Source organism: Camellia sinensis, unplaced genomic scaffold (genome assembly GCF_055761805.1).
Source record: "Camellia sinensis isolate YWXY unplaced genomic scaffold, ASM5576180v1 Unanchor13, whole genome shotgun sequence".
Classification (NCBI taxonomy): domain Eukaryota; kingdom Viridiplantae; phylum Streptophyta; class Magnoliopsida; order Ericales; family Theaceae; genus Camellia; species Camellia sinensis.
In genome coordinates, this window is record NW_028129009.1 from 6,958,016 (window position 1) to 6,980,003 (window position 21,988).

Consider the following 21,988-nt stretch of genomic DNA (forward strand, 5'->3'; position numbering starts at 1 on the left):
AAATACGGCGTTTACATACCATTTCTCACGCATTAGGGTTCGAACACTCGAACACCTATACGGATTCTCCAGCACAGTGGCTGATATGTAAATACGGGGTTTCCATACCATTTCTTGCGCATTACGGTTCGACTACTCGAACACCTATACGGATTCTCCTGCACAGTGGCAGATATGCAAATACGGGGTTTACATCCCATTTCTTGCGCATTACGGTATGAACACTCGAACACCTATACGGATTCTCTTGCACAGTGGCAGATATGTAAATACAGGGTTAAATACCGTTTCTTGCGCATTACGGTTCGAACACTCGAACACCTAGACGGATTCTCCTGCACAGTGGCAGATATGTAAATACGGCGTTATTTACCATTTCTCACGCATTAGGGTTCGAACACTCGAACACCTATACGGATTCTCCTGCACAGTGGCAGATATGTAAATACGGGGTTTACATACCATTTCTTGCGGATTACGTTTCGAACACTCGAACACCTATACGGATTCTCCTGCACAGTGGCAGATATGTACATACGGGGTTTACATACCATTTTCTTGCGCATTACGGTTCGAACATTCGAACACCTATACGGATTCTCCTGCACAGTGGCAGATATATAAATACGGCGTTTACTTACCATTTCTTACGCATTAGGGTTCGAACACTCGAACACCTATACGGATTCTCCTGCACAGTGGCAGACATGTAAATACGGGGTTTACATACAGTTTCTTGCGCATTACGGTTCGAACACTCGAACACCTATACGGATTCTCCTGCACAGTGGCAGATATGTAAATACGGCGTTATTTACCATTTCTCACGCATTAGGGTTCGAACACTCGAACACCTATACGGATTATCCTGCACAGTGGCAGATATGTAAATACGGGGTTTCCATACCATTTCTTCCGCATTACGGTTCGAATACTCGAACACCTATACGGATTCTCCTGCACAGTGGCAGATATGTAAATACGGCGTTATTTACAATTTCTCACGCATTAGGGTTCGAACACTCGAACACCTATACGGATTCTCCTGCACAGTGGCAGATATGTAAATACGGGGTTTCCATACCATTTCTTGCGCATTAGGGTTCGAACACTCGAACACCTATACGGATTCTCCTGCACAGTGGCAGATATGTAAATACGGCGTTTACATACCATTTCTCACGCATTAGGGTTCGAATACTCGAACACCTATACGGATTCTACTACACAGTGGCAGATATGTAAATACGGGGTTTCCATACCATTTCTTGCGCATTACGGTTCGAACACTCGAACACCTATACGGATTCTCCTGCACAGTGGCAGATATGCAAATACGGGGTTTACATCCCATTTCTTTCGCATTACGGTTCGAACACTCGAACACCTATACGGATTCTCTTGCACAGTGGCAGATATGTAAATACAGGGTTTACATACCGTTTCTTGCGCATTACGGTTCGAACACTCGAACACCTAGACGGATTCTCCTGCACAGTGGCAGATATGTAAATACGGGGTTTCCATACCATTTCTTGCGCATTAGGGTTCGAACACTCGAACACCTATACGGATTCTCCTGCACAGTGGCAGATATGTAAATACGGCGTTTACATACCATTTCTCACGCATTAGGGTTCGAACACTCGAACACCTATACGGATTCTACTACACAGTCGCAGATATGTAAATACGGGGTTTCCATACCATTTCTTGCGCATTACGGTTCGAACACTCGAACACCTATACGGATTCTCCTGCACAATGGCAGACATGTAAATACGGGGTTCACATCCCATTTCTTGCGCATTACGGTTCGAACACTCGAACACCTATACGGATTCTCTTGCACCGTGGCAGATATGTAAATACGGGGTTTCCATACCATTTCTTGCGCATTACGGTTCGAACACTCGAACACCTATACGGATTCTCCTGCACAATGGCAGACATGTAAATACGGGGTTTACATCCCATTTCTTGCGCATTACGGTTCGAACACTCGAACACCTATACGGATTCTCCTGCACAGTGGCAGATATGTAAATACGGGGTTCACATCCCATTTCTTGCGCATTACGGTTCGAACACTCGAACACCTATACGGATTCTCTTGCACCGTGGCAGATATGTAAATACGGCGTTTACATACCATTTCTTGCGCATTACGGTTCGAACACTCGAACACCTATACGGATTCTACTGCACAATGGCAGATATGTAAATACGGCGTTATTTACCATTTCTCACGCATTAGGGTTCGAACACTCAAACACCTATACGGATTCTCCTGCACAGTGGCAGATATGTAAATTCGGGGTTTCCAAACCATTTCTTGCGCATTAGGGTTCGAACACTCGAACACCTATACGGATTCTCCTGCACAGTGGCAGATATGTAAATACGGCGTTTACATACCATTTCTCACGCATTAGGGTTCGAACACTCGAACACCTATACGGATTCTCCAGCACAGTGGCTGATATGTAAATACGGGGTTTACATCCCATTTCTTGCGCATTACGGTTCGAATACTCGAACACCTATACGGATTCTCCTGCACAGTGGCAGATATGCAAATACGGGGTTTACATCCCATTTCTTGCGCATTACGGTATGAACACTCGAACACCTATACGGATTCTCTTGCACAGTGGCAGATATGTAAATACAGGGTTTACATACCGTTTCTTGCGCATTACGGTTCGAACACTCGAACACCTAGACGGATTCTCCTTCACAGTGGCAGATATGTAAATACGGCGTTATTTACCATTTCTCACGCATTAGGGTTCGAACACTCGAACACCTATACGGATTCTCCTGCACAGTGGCAGATATGTAAATACGGGGTTTACATACCATTTCTTGCGGATTACGTTGCGAACACTCGAACACCTATACGGATTCTCCTGCACAGTGGCAGATATGTACATACGGGGTTTACATACCATTTTCTTGCGCATTACGGTTCGAACATTCGAACACCTATACGGATTCTCCTGCACAGTGGCAGATATGTAAATACGGCGTTTACTTACCAATTCTTACGCATTAGGGTTCGAACACTCGAACACCTATACGGATTCTCCTGCACAATGGCAGACATGTAAATACGGGGTTTACATACCGTTACTTGCGCATTACGGTTCGAACACTCGAACACCTATACGGATTCTCCTGCACAGTGGCAGATATGTAAATACGGCGTTATTTACCATTTCTCACGCATTAGGGTTCGAACACTCGAACACCTATACGGATTCTCCTGCACAGTGGCAGATATGTAAATACGGGGTTTCCATACCATTTCTTCCGCATTACGGTTCGAATACTCTAACACCTATACGGATTCTCCTGCACAGTGGCAGATATGTAAATACGGCGTTATTTACAATTTCTCACGCATTAGGGTTCGAACACTCGAACACCTATACGGATTCTCCTGCACAGTGGCAAATATGTATATACGGGGTTTCCATACCATTTCTTGCGCATTAGGGTTCAAACACTCGAACACCTATACAGATTCTCCTGCACAGTGGCAGATATGTAAATACGACGTTTACATACCATTTCTCACGCATTAGGGTTCGAATACTCGAACACCTATACGGATTCTACTACACAGTGGCAGATATGTAAATACGGGGTTTCCATACCATTTCTTGCGCATTACGGTTCGAACACTCGAACACCTATACGGATTCTCCTGCACAGTGGCAGATATGCAAATACGGGGTTTACATCCCATTTCTTGCGCATTACGGTTCGAACACTCGAACACCTATACGGATTCTTTTGCACAGTGGCAGATATGTAAATACAGGGTTTACATACCGTTTCTTGCGCATTACGGTTCGAACACTCGAACACCTAGACGGATTCTCCTGCACAGTGGCAGATATGTAAATACGGGGTTTCCATACCATTTCTTGCGCATTAGGGTTCGAACACTCGAACACCTATACGGATTCTCCTGCACAGTGGCAGATATGTAAATACGGCGTTTACATACCATTTCTCACGCATTAGGGTTCGAACACTCGAACACCTATACGGATTCTACTACACAGTGGCAGATATGTAAATACGGGGTTTCCATACCATTTCTTGCGCATTACGGTTCGAACACTCGAACACCTATACGGATTCTCCTGCACAGTGGCAGATATGCAAATACGGGGTTTACATCCCATTTCTTGCGCATTACGGTTCGAACACTCGAACACCTATACGGATTCTCCTGCACAGTGGCAGATATGTAAATACGGGGTTCACATCCCATTTCTTGCGCATTACGGTTCGAACACTCGAACACCTATACGGATTCTCTTGCACCGTGGCAGATATGTAAATACGGCGTTTACATACCATTTCTTGCGCATTACGGTTCGAACACTCGAACACCTATACGGATTCTACTGCACAATGGCAGATATGTAAATACGGCGTTATTTACCATTTCTCACGCATTAGGGTTCGAACACTCAAACACCTATACGGATTCTCCTGCACAGTGGCAGATATGTAAATTCGGGGTTTCCATACCATTTCTTGCGCATTAGGGTTCGAACACTCGAACACCTATACGGATTCTCCTGCACAGTGGCAGATATGTAAATACGGCGTTTACATACCATTTCTCACGCATTAGGGTTCGAACACTCGAACACCTATACGGATTCTCCAGCACAGTGGCTGATATGTAAATACGGGGTTTCCATACCATTTCTTGCGCATTACGGTTCGAACACTCGAACACCTATACGGATTATCCTGCACAGTGGCAGATATGTAAATACGGCGTTATTTACCATTTCTCACGCATTAGGGTTCGAACACTCGAACACCTATACGGATTCTCCTGCACAGTGGCAGATATGTAAATACGGGGTTTCCATACCATTTCTTCCGTATTACGGTTCGAATACTCGAACACCTATACGGATTCTCCTGCACAGTGGCAGATATGTAAATACGTCGTTATTTACAATTTCTCACGCATTAGGGTTCGAACACTCGAACACCTATACGGATTCTCCTGCACAGTGGCAGATATGTAAATACGGGGTTTCCATACCATTTCTTGCGCATTAGGGTTCGAACACTCGAACACCTATACGGATTCTCCTGCACAGTGGCAGATATGTAAATACGGTGTTTACATACCATTTCTCACGCATTAGGGTTCGAATACTCGAACACCTATACGGATTCTACTACACAGTGGCAGATATGTAAATACGGGGTTTCCATACCATTTCTTGCGCATTACGGTTCGAACACTCGAACACCTATACGGATTCTCCTGCAGAGTGGCAGATATGCAAATACGGGGTTTACATCCCATTTCTTGCGCATTACGGTTCGAACACTCGAACACCTAGACGGATTCTCCTGCACAGTGGCAGATATGTAAATACGGGGTTTCCATACCATTTCTTGCGCATTAGGGTTCGAACACTCGAACACCTATACGGATTCTCCTGCACAGTGGCAGATATGTAAATACGGCGTTTACATACCATTTCTCACGCATTAGGGTTCGAACACTCGAACACCTATACGGATTCTACTACACAGTCGCAGATATGTAAATACGGGGTTTCCATACCATTTCTTGCGCATTACGGTTCGAACACTCGAACACCTATACGGATTCTCCTGCACAGTGGCAGATATGCAAATACGGGGTTTACATCCCATTTCTTGCGCATTACGGTTCGAACACTCGAACACCTATACGGATTCTCCTGCACAGTGGCAGATATGTAAATACGGGGTTCACATCCCATTTCTTGCGCATTACGGTTCGAACACTCGAACACCTATACGGATTCTCTTGCACCGTGGCAGATATGTAAATACGGCGTTTACATACCATTTCTTGCGCATTACGGTTCGAACACTCGAACACCTATACGGATTCTACTGCACAATGGCAGATATGTAAATACGGCGTTATTTACCATTTCTCACGCATTAGGGTTCGAACACTCAAACACCTATACGGATTCTCCTGCACAGTGGCAGATATGTAAATTCGGGGTTTCCAAACCATTTCTTGCGCATTAGGGTTCGAACACTCGAACACCTATACGGATTCTCCTGCACAGTGGCAGATATGTAAATACGGCGTTTACATACCATTTCTCACGCATTAGGGTTCGAACACTCGAACACCTATACGGATTCTCCAGCACAGTGGCTGATATGTAAATACGGGGTTTACATCCCATTTCTTGCGCATTACGGTTCGAATACTCGAACACCTATACGGATTCTCCTGCACAGTGGCAGATATGCAAATACGGGGTTTACATCCCATTTCTTGCGCATTACGGTATGAACACTCGAACACCTATACGGATTCTCTTGCACAGTGGCAGATATGTAAATACAGGGTTTACATACCGTTTCTTGCGCATTACGGTTCGAACACTCGAACACCTAGACGGATTCTCCTTCACAGTGGCAGATATGTAAATACGGCGTTATTTACCATTTCTCACGCATTAGGGTTCGAACACTCGAACACCTATACGGATTCTCCTGCACAGTGGCAGATATGTAAATACGGGGTTTACATACCATTTCTTGCGGATTACGTTGCGAACACTCGAACACCTATACGGATTCTCCTGCACAGTGGCAGATATGTACATACGGGGTTTACATACCATTTTCTTCCGCATTACGGTTCGAACATTCGAACACCTATACGGATTCTCCTGCACAGTGGCAGATATGTAAATACAGCGTTTACTTACCAATTCTTACGCATTAGGGTTCGAACACTCGAACACCTATACGGATTCTCCTGCACAATGGCAGACATGTAAATACGGGGTTTACATACCGTTACTTGCGCATTACGGTTCGAACACTCGAACACCTATACGGATTCTCCTGCACAGTGGCAGATATGTAAATACGGCGTTATTTACCATTTCTCACGCATTAGGGTTCGAACACTCGAACACCTATACGGATTCTCCTGCACAGTGGCAGATATGTAAATACGGGGTTTCCATACCATTTCTTCCGCATTACGGTTCGAATACTCTAACACCTATACGGATTCTCCTGCACAGTGGCAGATATGTAAATACGGCGTTATTTACAATTTCTCACGCATTAGGGTTCGAACACTCGAACACCTATACGGATTCTCCTGCACAGTGGCAAATATGTAAATACGGGGTTTCCATACCATTTCTTGCGCATTAGGGTTCAAACACTCGAACACCTATACAGATTCTCCTGCACAGTGGCAGATATGTAAATACGACGTTTACATACCATTTCTCACGCATTAGGGTTCGAATACTCGAACACCTATACGGATTCTACTACACAGTGGCAGATATGTAAATACGGGGTTTCCATACCATTTCTTGCGCATTACGGTTCGAACACTCGAACACCTATACGGATTCTCCTGCACAGTGGCAGATATGCAAATACGGGGTTTACATCCCATTTCTTGCGCATTACGGTTCGAACACTCGAACACCTATACGGATTCTCTTGCACAGTGGCAGATATGTAAATACAGGGTTTACATACCGTTTCTTGCGCATTACGGTTCGAACACTCGAACACCTAGACGGATTCTCCTGCACAGTGGCAGATATGTAAATACGGGGTTTCCATACCATTTCTTGCGCATTAGGGTTCGAACACTCGAACACCTATACGGATTCTCCTGCACAGTGGCAGATATGTAAATACGGCGTTTACATACCATTTCTCACGCATTAGGGTTCGAACACTCGAACACCTATACGGATTCTACTACACAGTGGCAGATATGTAAATACGGGGTTTCCATACCATTTCTTGCGCATTACGGTTCGAACACTCGAACACCTATACGGATTCTCCTGCACAGTGGCAGATATGCAAATACGGGGTTTACATCCCATTTCTTGCGCATTACGGTTCGAACACTCGAACACCTATACGGATTCTCCTGCACAGTGGCAGATATGTAAATACGGGGTTCACATCCCATTTCTTGCGCATTACGGTTCGAACACTCGAACACCTATACGGATTCTCTTGCACCGTGGCAGATATGTAAATACGGCGTTTACATACCATTTCTTGCGCATTACGGTTCGAACACTCGAACACCTATACGGATTCTACTGCACAATGGCAGATATGTAAATACGGCGTTATTTACCATTTCTCACGCATTAGGGTTCGAACACTCAAACACCTATACGGATTCTCCTGCACAGTGGCAGATATGTAAATTCGGGGTTTCCATACCATTTCTTGCGCATTAGGGTTCGAACACTCGAACACCTATACGGATTCTCCTGCACAGTGGCAGATATGTAAATACGGCGTTTACATACCATTTCTCACGCATTAGGGTTCGAACACTCGAACACCTATACGGATTCTCCAGCACAGTGGCTGATATGTAAATACGGGGTTTCCATACCATTTCTTGCGCATTACGGTTCGAACACTCGAACACCTATACGGATTATCCTGCACAGTGGCAGATATGTAAATACGGCGTTATTTACCATTTCTCACGCATTAGGGTTCGAACACTCGAACACCTATACGGATTCTCCTGCACAGTGGCAGATATGTAAATACGGGGTTTCCATACCATTTCTTCCGTATTACGGTTCGAATACTCGAACACCTATACGGATTCTCCTGCACAGTGGCAGATATGTAAATACGTCGTTATTTACAATTTCTCACGCATTAGGGTTCGAACACTCGAACACCTATACGGATTCTCCTGCACAGTGGCAGATATGTAAATACGGGGTTTCCATACCATTTCTTGCGCATTAGGGTTCGAACACTCGAACACCTATACGGATTCTCCTGCACAGTGGCAGATATGTAAATACGGTGTTTACATACCATTTCTCACGCATTAGGGTTCGAATACTCGAACACCTATACGGATTCTACTACACAGTGGCAGATATGTAAATACGGGGTTTCCATACCATTTCTTGCGCATTACGGTTCGAACACTCGAACACCTATACGGATTCTCCTGCAGAGTGGCAGATATGCAAATACGGGGTTTACATCCCATTTCTTGCGCATTACGGTTCGAACACTCGAACACCTATACGGATTCTCTTGCACAGTGGCAGATATGTAAATACAGGGTTTACATACCGTTTCTTGCGCATTACGGTTCGAACACTCGAACACCTAGACGGATTCTCCTGCACAGTGGCAGATATGTAAATACGGGGTTTCCATACCATTTCTTGCGCATTAGGGTTCGAACACTCGAACACCTATACGGATTCTCCTGCACAGTGGCAGATATGTAAATACGGCATTTACATACCATTTCTCACGCATTAGGGTTCGAACACTCGAACACCTATACGGATTCTACTACACAGTGGCAGATATGTAAATACGGGGTTTCCATACCATTTCTTGCGCATTACGGTTCGAACACTCGAACAACTATACGGATTCTCCTGCACAGTGGCAGATATGTAAATATGGGGTTTCCATACCATTTCTTGCGCATTACGGTTCGAACACTCGAACACCTATACGGATTCTCCTGCACAGTGGCAGATATGTAAATACGGCGTTTACAAACCATTTCTCACGCATTAGGGTTCGAACACTCGAACACCTATACGGATTCTACTACACAGTGGCAGATATGTAAATACGGGATTTCCATACCATTTCTTCCGCATTACGGTTCGAATACTCGAACACCTATACGGATTCTCCTGCACAGTGGCAGATATGTAAATACGGCGTTATTTACCATTTCTCACGCATTAGGGTTAGAACACTCGAACACCCATACGGATTCTCCTGCACAGTGGCAGATATGTAAATACGGGGTTTCCATACCATTTCTTGCGCATTAGGGTTCGAACACTCGAACACCTATACGGATTCTCCTGCACAGTGGCAGATATGTAAATACGGGGTTTCCATACCATTTCTTGCGCATTACGGTTCGAACACTCGAACAACTATACGGATTCTCTTGCACAGTGGCAGATATGTAAATATGGGGTTTCCATACCATTTCTTGCGCATTACGGTTCGAACACTCGAACACCTCTACGGATTCTCCTGCACAGTGGCAGATATGTAAATACGGGGTTCACATTCCATTTCTTGCGCATTACGGTTCGAACACTCGAACACCTATACGGATTCTCTTGCACCGTGGCAGATATGTAAATACGGCGTTTACATACCATTTCTTGCGCATTACGGTTCGAACACTCGAACACCTATACGGATTCTCCTGCACAGTGGCAGACATGTAAATACGGGGTTTACATACCGTTTCTTGCGCATTACGGTTCGAACACTCGAACACCTATACGGATTCTCCTGCACAGTGGCAGATATGTAAATACGGCGTTTTTTACCATTTCTCACGCATTAGGGTTCGAACACTCGAACACCTATACGGATTCTCCTGCACAGTGACAGATATGTAAATACGGGGTTTCCATACCATTTCTTCCGCATTACGGTTCGAATACTCGAACACCTATACGGATTCTCCTGCACAGTGGCAGATATGTAAATACGGCGTTATTCACCATTTCTCACGCATTAGGGTTCGAACACTCGAACACCCATACGGATTCTCCTGCACAGTGGCAGATATGTAAATACGGGGTTTCCATACCATTTCTTGCGCATTAGGGTTCGAACACTCGAACACCTATACGGATTCTCCTGCACAGTGGCAGATATGTAAATACGGGGTTTCCATACCATTTCTTCCGCATTACGGTTCGAATACTCGAACACCTATACGGATTCTCCTGCACAGTGGCAGATATGTAAATACGGCGTTTACATACCATTTCTCACGCATTAGGGTTCGAACACTCGAACACCCATACGGATTCTCCTGCACAGTGGCAGATATGTAAATACGGGGTTTCCATACCATTTCTTGCGCATTAGGGTTCGAACACTCGAACACCTATACGGATTCTCCTGCACAGTGGCAGATATGCAAATACGGGGTTTACATCCCATTTCTTGCGCATTACGGTTCGAACACTCGAACACCTATACGGATTCTCTTGCACAGTGGCAGATATGTAAATACAGGGTTTACATACCGTTTCTTGCGCATTACGGTTCGAACACTCGAACACCTAGACGGATTCTCCTGCACAGTGGCAGATATGTAAATACGGGGTTTCCATACCATTTCTTGCGCATTAGGGTTCGAACACTCGAACACCTATACGGATTCTCCTGCACAGTGGCAGATATGTAAATACGGCATTTACATACCATTTCTCACGCATTAGGGTTCGAACACTCGAACACCTATACGGATTCTACTACACAGTGGCAGATATGTAAATACGGGGTTTCCATACCATTTCTTGCGCATTACGGTTCGAACACTCGAACAACTATACGGATTCTCCTGCACAGTGGCAGATATGTAAATATGGGGTTTCCATACCATTTCTTGCGCATTACGGTTCGAACACTCGAACACCTATACGGATTCTCCTGCACAGTGGCAGATATGTAAATACGGCGTTTACAAACCATTTCTCACGCATTAGGGTTCGAACACTCGAACACCTATACGGATTCTACTACACAGTGGCAGATATGTAAATACGGGATTTCCATACCATTTCTTCCGCATTACGGTTCGAATACTCGAACACCTATACGGATTCTCCTGCACAGTGGCAGATATGTAAATACGGCGTTATTTACCATTTCTCACGCATTAGGGTTAGAACACTCGAACACCCATACGGATTCTCCTGCACAGTGGCAGATATGTAAATACGGGGTTTCCATACCATTTCTTGCGCATTAGGGTTCGAACACTCGAACACCTATACGGATTCTCCTGCACAGTGGCAGATATGTAAATACGGGGTTTCCATACCATTTCTTGCGCATTACGGTTCGAACACTCGAACAACTATACGGATTCTCTTGCACAGTGGCAGATATGTAAATATGGGGTTTCCATACCATTTCTTGCGCATTACGGTTCGAACACTCGAACACCTCTACGGATTCTCCTGCACAGTGGCAGATATGTAAATACGGGGTTCACATTCCATTTCTTGCGCATTACGGTTCGAACACTCGAACACCTATACGGATTCTCTTGCACCGTGGCAGATATGTAAATACGGCGTTTACATACCATTTCTTGCGCATTACGGTTCGAACACTCGAACACCTATACGGATTCTCCTGCACAGTGGCAGACATGTAAATACGGGGTTTACATACCGTTTCTTGCGCATTACGGTTCGAACACTCGAACACCTATACGGATTCTCCTGCACAGTGGCAGATATGTAAATACGGCGTTTTTTACCATTTCTCACGCATTAGGGTTCGAACACTCGAACACCTATACGGATTCTCCTGCACAGTGACAGATATGTAAATACGGGGTTTCCATACCATTTCTTCCGCATTACGGTTCGAATACTCGAACACCTATACGGATTCTCCTGCACAGTGGCAGATATGTAAATACGGCGTTATTCACCATTTCTCACGCATTAGGGTTCGAACACTCGAACACCCATACGGATTCTCCTGCACAGTGGCAGATATGTAAATACGGGGTTTCCATACCATTTCTTGCGCATTAGGGTTCGAACACTCGAACACCTATACGGATTCTCCTGCACAGTGGCAGATATGTAAATACGGGGTTTCCATACCATTTCTTCCGCATTACGGTTCGAATACTCGAACACCTATACGGATTCTCCTGCACAGTGGCAGATATGTAAATACGGCGTTTACATACCATTTCTCACGCATTAGGGTTCGAACACTCGAACACCCATACGGATTCTCCTGCACAGTGGCAGATATGTAAATACGGGGTTTCCATACCATTTCTTGCGCATTAGGGTTCGAACACTCGAACACCTATACGGATTCTCCTGCACAGTGGCAGATATGCAAATACGGGGTTTACATCCCATTTCTTGCGCATTACGGTTCGAACACTCGAACACCTATACGGATTCTCTTGCACAGTGGCAGATATGTAAATACAGGGTTTACATACCGTTTCTTGCGCATTACGGTTCGAACACTCGAACACCTAGACGGATTCTCCTGCACAGTGGCAGATATGTAAATACGGCGTTATTTACCATTTCTCACGCATTAGGGTTCGAACACTCGAACACCTATACGGATTCTCCTGCACAGTGGCAGATATGTAAATACGGGATTTACATACCATTTCTTGCGGATTACGTTTCGAACACTCGAACACCTATACGGATTCTCCTGCACAGTGGCAGATATGTACATACGGGGTTTACATACCATTTTCTTGCGCATTACGGTTCGAACATTCGAACACCTATACGGATTCTCCTGCACAGTGGCAGATATGTAAATACGGCGTTTACTTACCATTTCTTACGCATTAGGGTTCGAACACTCGAACACCTATACGGATTCTCCTGCACAGTGGCAGACATGTAAATACGGGGTTTACATACCGTTTCTTGCGCATTACGGTTCGAACACTCGAACACCTATACGGATTATCCTGCACAGTGGCAGATATGTAAATACGGCGTTATTTACCATTTCTCACGCATTAGGGTTCGAACACTCGAACACCTATACGGATTCTCCTGCACAGTGGCAGATATGTAAATACGGGGTTTCCGTACCATTTCTTCCGTATTACGGTTCGAATACTCGAACACCTATACGGATTCTCCTGCACAGTGGCAGATATGTAAATACGGCGTTATTTACAATTTCTCACGCATTAGGGTTCGAACACTCGAACACCTATACGGATTCTCCTGCACAGTGGCAGATATGTAAATACGGGGTTTCCATACCATTTCTTGCGCATTAGGGTTCGAACACTCGAACACCTATACGGATTCTCCTGCACAGTGGCAGATATGTAAATACGGTGTTTACATACCATTTCTCACGCATTAGGGTTCGAATACTCGAACACCTATACGGATTCTACTACACAGTGGCAGATATGTAAATACGGGGTTTCCATACCATTTCTTGCGCATTACGGTTCGAACACTCGAACACCTATACGGATTCTCCTGCAGAGTGGCAGATATGCAAATACGGGGTATACATCCCATTTCTTGCGCATTACGGTTCGAACACTCGAACACCTATACGGATTCTCTTGCACAGTGGCAGATATGTAAATACAGGGTTTACATACCGTTTCTTGCGCATTACGGTTCGAACACTCGAACACCTAGACGGATTCTCCTGCACAGTGGCAGATATGTAAATACGGGGTTTCCATACCATTTCTTGCGCATTAGGGTTCGAACACTCGAACACCTATACGGATTCTCCTGCACAGTGGCAGATATGTAAATACGGCATTTACATACCGTTTCTCACGCATTAGGGTTCGAACACTCGAACACCTATACGGATTCTACTACACAGTGGCAGATATGTAAATACGGGGTTTCCATACCATTTCTTGCGCATTACGGTTCGAACACTCGAACAACTATACGGATTCTCCTGCACAGTGGCAGATATGTAAATATGGGGTTTCCATTCCATTTCTTGCGCATTACGGTTCGAACACTCGAACACCTATACGGATTCTCCTGCACAGTGGCAGATATGTAAATACGGCGTTTACAAACCATTTCTCACGCATTAGGGTTCGAACACTCGAACACCTATACGGATTCTACTACACAGTGGCAGATATGTAAATACGGGATTTCCATACCATTTCTTCCGCATTACGGTTCGAATACTCGAACACCTATACGGATTCTCCTGCACAGTGGCAGATATGTAAATATGGCGTTATTTACCATTTCTCACGCATTAGGGTTCGAACACTCGAACACCCATACGGATTCTCCTGCACAGTGGCAGATATGTAAATACGGGGTTTCCATACCATTTCTTGCGCATTAGGGTTCAAACACTCGAACACCTATACGGATTCTCCGGCACAGTGGCAGATATGTAAATACGGGGTTTCCATACCATTTCTTGCGCATTACGGTTCGAACACTCGAACAACTATACGGATTCTCTTGCACAGTGGCAGATATGTAAATATGGGGTTTCCATACCATTTCTTGCGCATTACGGTTCGAACACTCGAACACCTCTACGGATTCTCCTGCACAGTGGCAGATATGTAAATACGGGGTTCACATTCCATTTCTTGCGCATTACGGTTCGAACACTCGAACACCTATACGGATTCTCTTGCACCGTGGCAGATATGTAAATACGGCGTTTACATACCATTTCTTGCGCATTACGGTTCGAACACTCGAACACCTATACGGATTCTCCTGCACAGTGGCAGACATGTAAATACGGGGTTTACATACCGTTTCTTGCGCATTACGGTTCGAACACTCGAACACCTATACGGATTCTCCTGCACAGTGGCAGATATGTAAATACGGCGTTTACAAACCATTTCTCACGCATTAGGGTTCGAACACTCGAACACCTATACGGATTCTCCTGCACAGTGGCAGATATGTAAATACGGGGTTTCCATACCATTTCTTGCGCATTAGGGTTCGAACACTCGAACACCTATACGGATTCTCCTGCACAGTGGCAGATATGCAAATACGGGTTTTACATCCCATTTCTTGCGCATTACGGTTCGAACACTCGAACACCTATACGGATTCTCTTGCACAGTGGCAGATATGTAAATACAGGGTTTACATACCGTTTCTTGCGCATTACGGTTCGAACACTCGAACACCTAGACGGATTCTCCTGCACAGTGGCAGATATGTAAATACGGCGTTATTTACCATTTCTCACGCATTAGGGTTCGAACACTCGAACACCTATACGGATTCTCCTGCACAGTGGCAGATATGTAAATACGGGATTTACATACCATTTCTTGCGGATTACGTTTCGAACACTCGAACACCTATACGGATTCTCCTGCACAGTGGCAGATATGTACATACGGGGTTTACATACCATTTTCTTGCGCATTACGGTTCGAACATTCGAACACCTATACGGATTCTCCTGCACAGTGGCAGATATGTAAATACGGCGTTTACTTACCATTTCTTACGCATTAGGGTTCGAACACTCGAACACCTATACGGATTCTCCTGCACAGTGGCAGACATGTAAATACGGGGTTTACATACCGTTTCTTGCGCATTACGGTTCGAACACTCGAACACCTATACGGATTATCCTGCACAGTGGCAGATATGTAAATACGGCGTTATTTACCATTTCTCACGCATTAGGGTTCGAACACTCGAACACCTATACGGATTCTCCTGCACAGTGGCAGATATGTAAATACGGGGTTTCCATACCATTTCTTCCGTATTACGGTTCGAATACTCGAACACCTATACGGATTCTCCTGCACAGTGGCAGATATGTAAATACGGCGTTATTTACAATTTCTCACGCATTAGGGTTCGAACACTCGAACACCTATACGGATTCTCCTGCACAGTGGCAGATATGTAAATACGGGGTTTCCATACCATTTCTTGCGCATTAGGGTTCGAACACTCGAACACCTATACGGATTCTCCTGCACAGTGGCAGATATGTAAATACGGTGTTTACATACCATTTCTCACGCATTAGGGTTCGAATACTCGAACACCTATACGGATTCTACTACACAGTGGCAGATATGTAAATACGGGGTTTCCATACCATTTCTTGCGCATTACGGTTCGAACACTCGAACACCTATACGGATTCTCCTGCAGAGTGGCAGATATGCAAATACGGGGTATACATCCCATTTCTTGCGCATTACGGTTCGAACACTCGAACACCTATACGGATTCTCTTGCACAGTGGCAGATATGTAAATACAGGGTTTACATACCGTTTCTTGCGCATTACGGTTCGAACACTCGAACACCTAGACGGATTCTCCTGCACAGTGGCAGATATGTAAATACGGGGTTTCCATACCATTTCTTGCGCATTAGGGTTCGAACACTCGAACACCTATACGGATTCTCCTGCACAGTGGCAGATATGTAAATACGGCATTTACATACCGTTTCTCACGCATTAGGGTTCGAACACTCGAACACCTATACGGATTCTACTACACAGTGGCAGATATGTAAATACGGGGTTTCCATACCATTTCTTGCGCATTACGGTTCGAACACTCGAACAACTATACGGATTCTCCTGCACAGTGGCAGATATGTAAATATGGGGTTTCCATTCCATTTCTTGCGCATTACGGTTCGAACACTCGAACACCTATACGGATTCTCCTGCACAGTGGCAGATATGTAAATACGGCGTTTACAAACCATTTCTCACGCATTAGGGTTCGAACACTCGAACACCTATACGGATTCTACTACACAGTGGCAGATATGTAAATACGGGATTTCCATACCATTTCTTCCGCATTACGGTTCGAATACTCGAACACCTATACGGATTCTCCTGCACAGTGGCAGATATGTAAATATGGCGTTATTTACCATTTCTCACGCATTAGGGTTCGAACACTCGAACACCCATACGGATTCTCCTGCACAGTGGCAGATATGTAAATACGGGGTTTCCATACCATTTCTTGCGCATTAGGGTTCGAACACTCGAACACCTATACGGATTCTCCGGCACAGTGGCAGATATGTAAATACGGGGTTTCCATACCATTTCTTGCGCATTACGGTTCGAACACTCGAACAACTATACGGATTCTCTTGCACAGTGGCAGATATGTAAATATGGGGTTTCCATACCATTTCTTGCGCATTACGGTTCGAACACTCGAACACCTCTACGGATTCTCCTGCACAGTGGCAGATATGTAAATACGGGGTTCACATTCCATTTCTTGCGCATTACGGTTCGAACACTCGAACACCTATACGGATTCTCTTGCACCGTGGCAGATATGTAAATACGGCGTTTACATACCATTTCTTGCGCATTACGGTTCGAACACTCGAACACCTATACGGATTCTCCTGCACAGTGGCAGACATGTAAATACGGGGTTTACATACCGTTTCTTGCGCATTACGGTTCGAACACTCGAACACCTATACGGATTCTCCTGCACAGTGGCAGATATGTAAATACGGCGTTTTTTACCATTTCTCACGCATTAGGGTTCGAACACTCGAACACCTATACGGATTCTCCTGCACAGTGACAGATATGTAAATACGGGGTTTCCATACCATTTCTTCCGCATTACGGTTCGAATTCTCGAACACCTATACGGATTCTCCTGCACAGTGGCAGATATGTAAATACGGCGTTATTTACCATTTCTCACGCATTAGGGTTCGAACACTTGAACACCCATACGGATTCTCCTGCACAGTGGCAGATATGTAAATACGGGGTTTCCATACCATTTCTTGCGCATTAGGGTTCGAACACTCGAACACCTATACGGATTCTCCTGCACAGTGGCAGATATGTAAATACGGGGTTTCCATACCATTTCTTCCGCATTACGGTTCGAATACTCGAACACCTATACGGATTCTCCTGCACAGTGGCAGATATGTAAATACGGCGTTTACATACCATTTCTCACGCATTAGGGTTTGAACACTCGAACACCCATACGGATTCTCCTGCACAGTGGCAGATATGTAAATACGGGGTTTCCATACCATTTCTTGCGCATTAGGGTTCGAACACTCGAACACCTACACGGATTCTCCTGCAGAGTGGCAGATATGCAAATACGGGGTTTACATCCATTTCTTGCGCATTACGGTTCGAACACTCGAACAACTATACGGATTCTCCTGCACAGTGACAGATATGTAAATATGGGGTTTCCATACCATTTCTTGCGCATTACGGTTCGAACACTCGAACACCTATACGGATTCTCCCGCACAGTGGCAGATATGTAAATACGGGGTTCACATCCCATTTCTTGCGGATTACGGTTCGAACACTCGAACACCTATACGGATTCTCTTGCACAGTGGCAGATATGTAAATACAGGGTTTACATACCGTTTCTTGCGCATTACGGTTCGAACACTCGAACACCTATACGGATTCTACTGCACAATGGCAGATATGTAAATACGGCGTTATTTACCATTTCTCACGCATTAGGGTTCGAACACTCAAACACCTATACGGATTCTCCTGCACAGTGGCAGATATGTAAATTCGGGGTTTCCATACCATTTCTTGCGCATTAGGGTTCGAACACTCGAACACCTATACGGATTCTGCTGCACAGTGGCAGATATGTAAATACGGCGTTTACATACCATTTCTCACGCATTAGGGTTCGAACACTCGAACACCTATACGAATTCTCCGGCACAGTGGCTGATATGTAAATACGGGGTTTCCATACCATTTCTTGCGCATTACGGTTCGAATACTCGAACACCTATACGGATTCTCCTGCACAGTGGCAGATATGTAAATACGGCGTTTACTTACCATTTCTTACGCATTAGGGTTCTAACACTCGAACACCTATACGGATTCTCCTGCACAGTGGCAGACATGTAAATACGGGGTTTACACACCGTTTCTTGCGCATTACGGTTCGAACACTCGAACACCTATACGGATTCTCCTGCACAGTGGCAGATATGTAAATACGGCGTTATTTACAATTTCTCACGCATTAGGGTTCGAACACTCGAACACCTATACGGATTCTCCTGCACAGTGGCAGATATGTAAATACGGGGTTTCCATACCATTTCTTGCGCATTACGGTTCGAACACTCGAACACCTATACGGATTCTCCTGCACAGTGGCAGATATGTAAATACGGCGTTTACATACCATTTCTCACGCATTATGGTTCGAATACTCGAACACGTATACGGATTCTACTACACAGTGGCAGATATGTAAATACGGGGTTTCCATACCATTTCTTGCGCATTACGGTTCGAACACTCGAACACCTATATGGATTCTCCTGCAGAGTGGCAGATATGCAAATACGGGGTTTACATCCCATTTCTTGCTCATTACGGTTCGAACACTCGAACACCTATACGGATTCTCTTGCACAGTGGCAGATATGTAAATACAGGGTTTACATACCGTTTCTTGCGCATTACGGTTCGAACACTCGAACACCTAGACGGATTCTCCTGCACAGTGGCAGATATGTAAATACGGGGTTTCCATACCATTTCTTGCGCATTAGGGTTCGAACACCCGAACACCTATACGGATTCTCCTGCACAGTGGCAGATATGTAAATACGGCGTTTACATACCATTTCTCACGCATTAGGGTTCGAACACTCGAACACCTATACGGATTCTACTACACAGTGGCAGATATGTAAATACGGGGTTTCCATACCATTTCTTGCGCATTACGGTTCGAACACTCGAACAACTATACGGATTCTCCTGCACAGTGGCAGATATGTAAATATGGGGTTTCCATACCATTTCTTGCGCATTACGGTTCGAACACTCGAACACCTATACGGATTCTCCTGCACAGTGGCAGATATGTAAATACGGGGTTCACATCCCATTTCTTGCGCATTACGGTTCGAACACTCGAACACCCATACGGATTCTCTTGCACCGTGGCAGATATGTAAATACGGCATTTACATACCATTTCTTGCGCATTACGGTTCGAACACTCGAACACCTATACGGATTCTACTGCACTGTGGCAGATTTGTAAATACGGCATTATTTACCATTTCTCACGCATTAGGGATCGAACACTCAAACACCTATACGGATTCTCCTGCACAGTGGCAGATATGTAAAATCGGGGTTTCCATACCATTTCTTGCGCATTAGGGTTCGAACACTCGAACACCTATACGGATTCTCCTGCAGAGTGGCAGATATGTAAATACGGCGTTTACATACCATTTCTCACGCATTAGGGTTCGAACACTCGAACACCTATACGGATTCTCCAGCACAGTGGCAGATATGTAAATACGGGTTTCCATACCATTTCTTGCGCATTACGGTTCGAACACTCGAACACCTATACGGATTCTCCTGCACAGTGGCAGATATGCAAATACGGGGTTTACATCCCATTTCTTGCGCATTACGGTTCGAACACTCGAACACCTATACGGATTCTCCTGCACAGTGGCAGATATGCAAATACGGGGTTTACATCCCATTTCTTGCGCATTACGGTTCGAACACTCGAACACCTATACGGATTCTCCTGCACAGTGGCAGATATGTAAATACGGGGTTCACATCCCATTTCTTGCGCATTACGGTTCGAACACTCGAACACCTATACGGATTCTCTTGCACCGTGGCAGATATGTAAATACGGCGTTTACATACCATTTCTTGCGCATTACGGTTCGAACACTCGAACACCTATACGGATTCTACTGCACAATGGCAGATATGTAAATGCGGCGTTATTTACCATTTCTCACGCATTAGGGTTCGAACACTCAAACACCTATACGGATTCTCCTGCACAGTGGCAGATATGTAAATTCGGGGTTTCCATACCATTTCTTGCGCATTAGGGTTCGAACACTCGAACACCTATACGGATTCTCCTGCACAGTGGCAGATATGTAAATACAGCGTTTACATACCATTTCTCACGCATTAGGGTTCGAACACTCGAACACCTATACGGATTCTCCAGCACAGTGGCTGATATGTAAATACGGGGTTTCCATACCATTTCTTGCGCATTACGGTTCGAATACTCGAACACCTATACGGATTCTCCTGCACAGTGGCAGATATGCAAATACGGGGTTTACATCCCATTTCTTGCGCATTACGGTATGAACACTCGAACACCTATACGGATTCTCTTGCACAGTGCCAGATATGTAAATACAGGGTTTACATACCGTTTCTTGCGCATTACGGTTCGAACACTCGAACACTTAGACGGATTCTCCTGCACAGTGGCAGATATGTAAATACAGCGTTATTTACCATTTCTCACGCATTAGGGTTC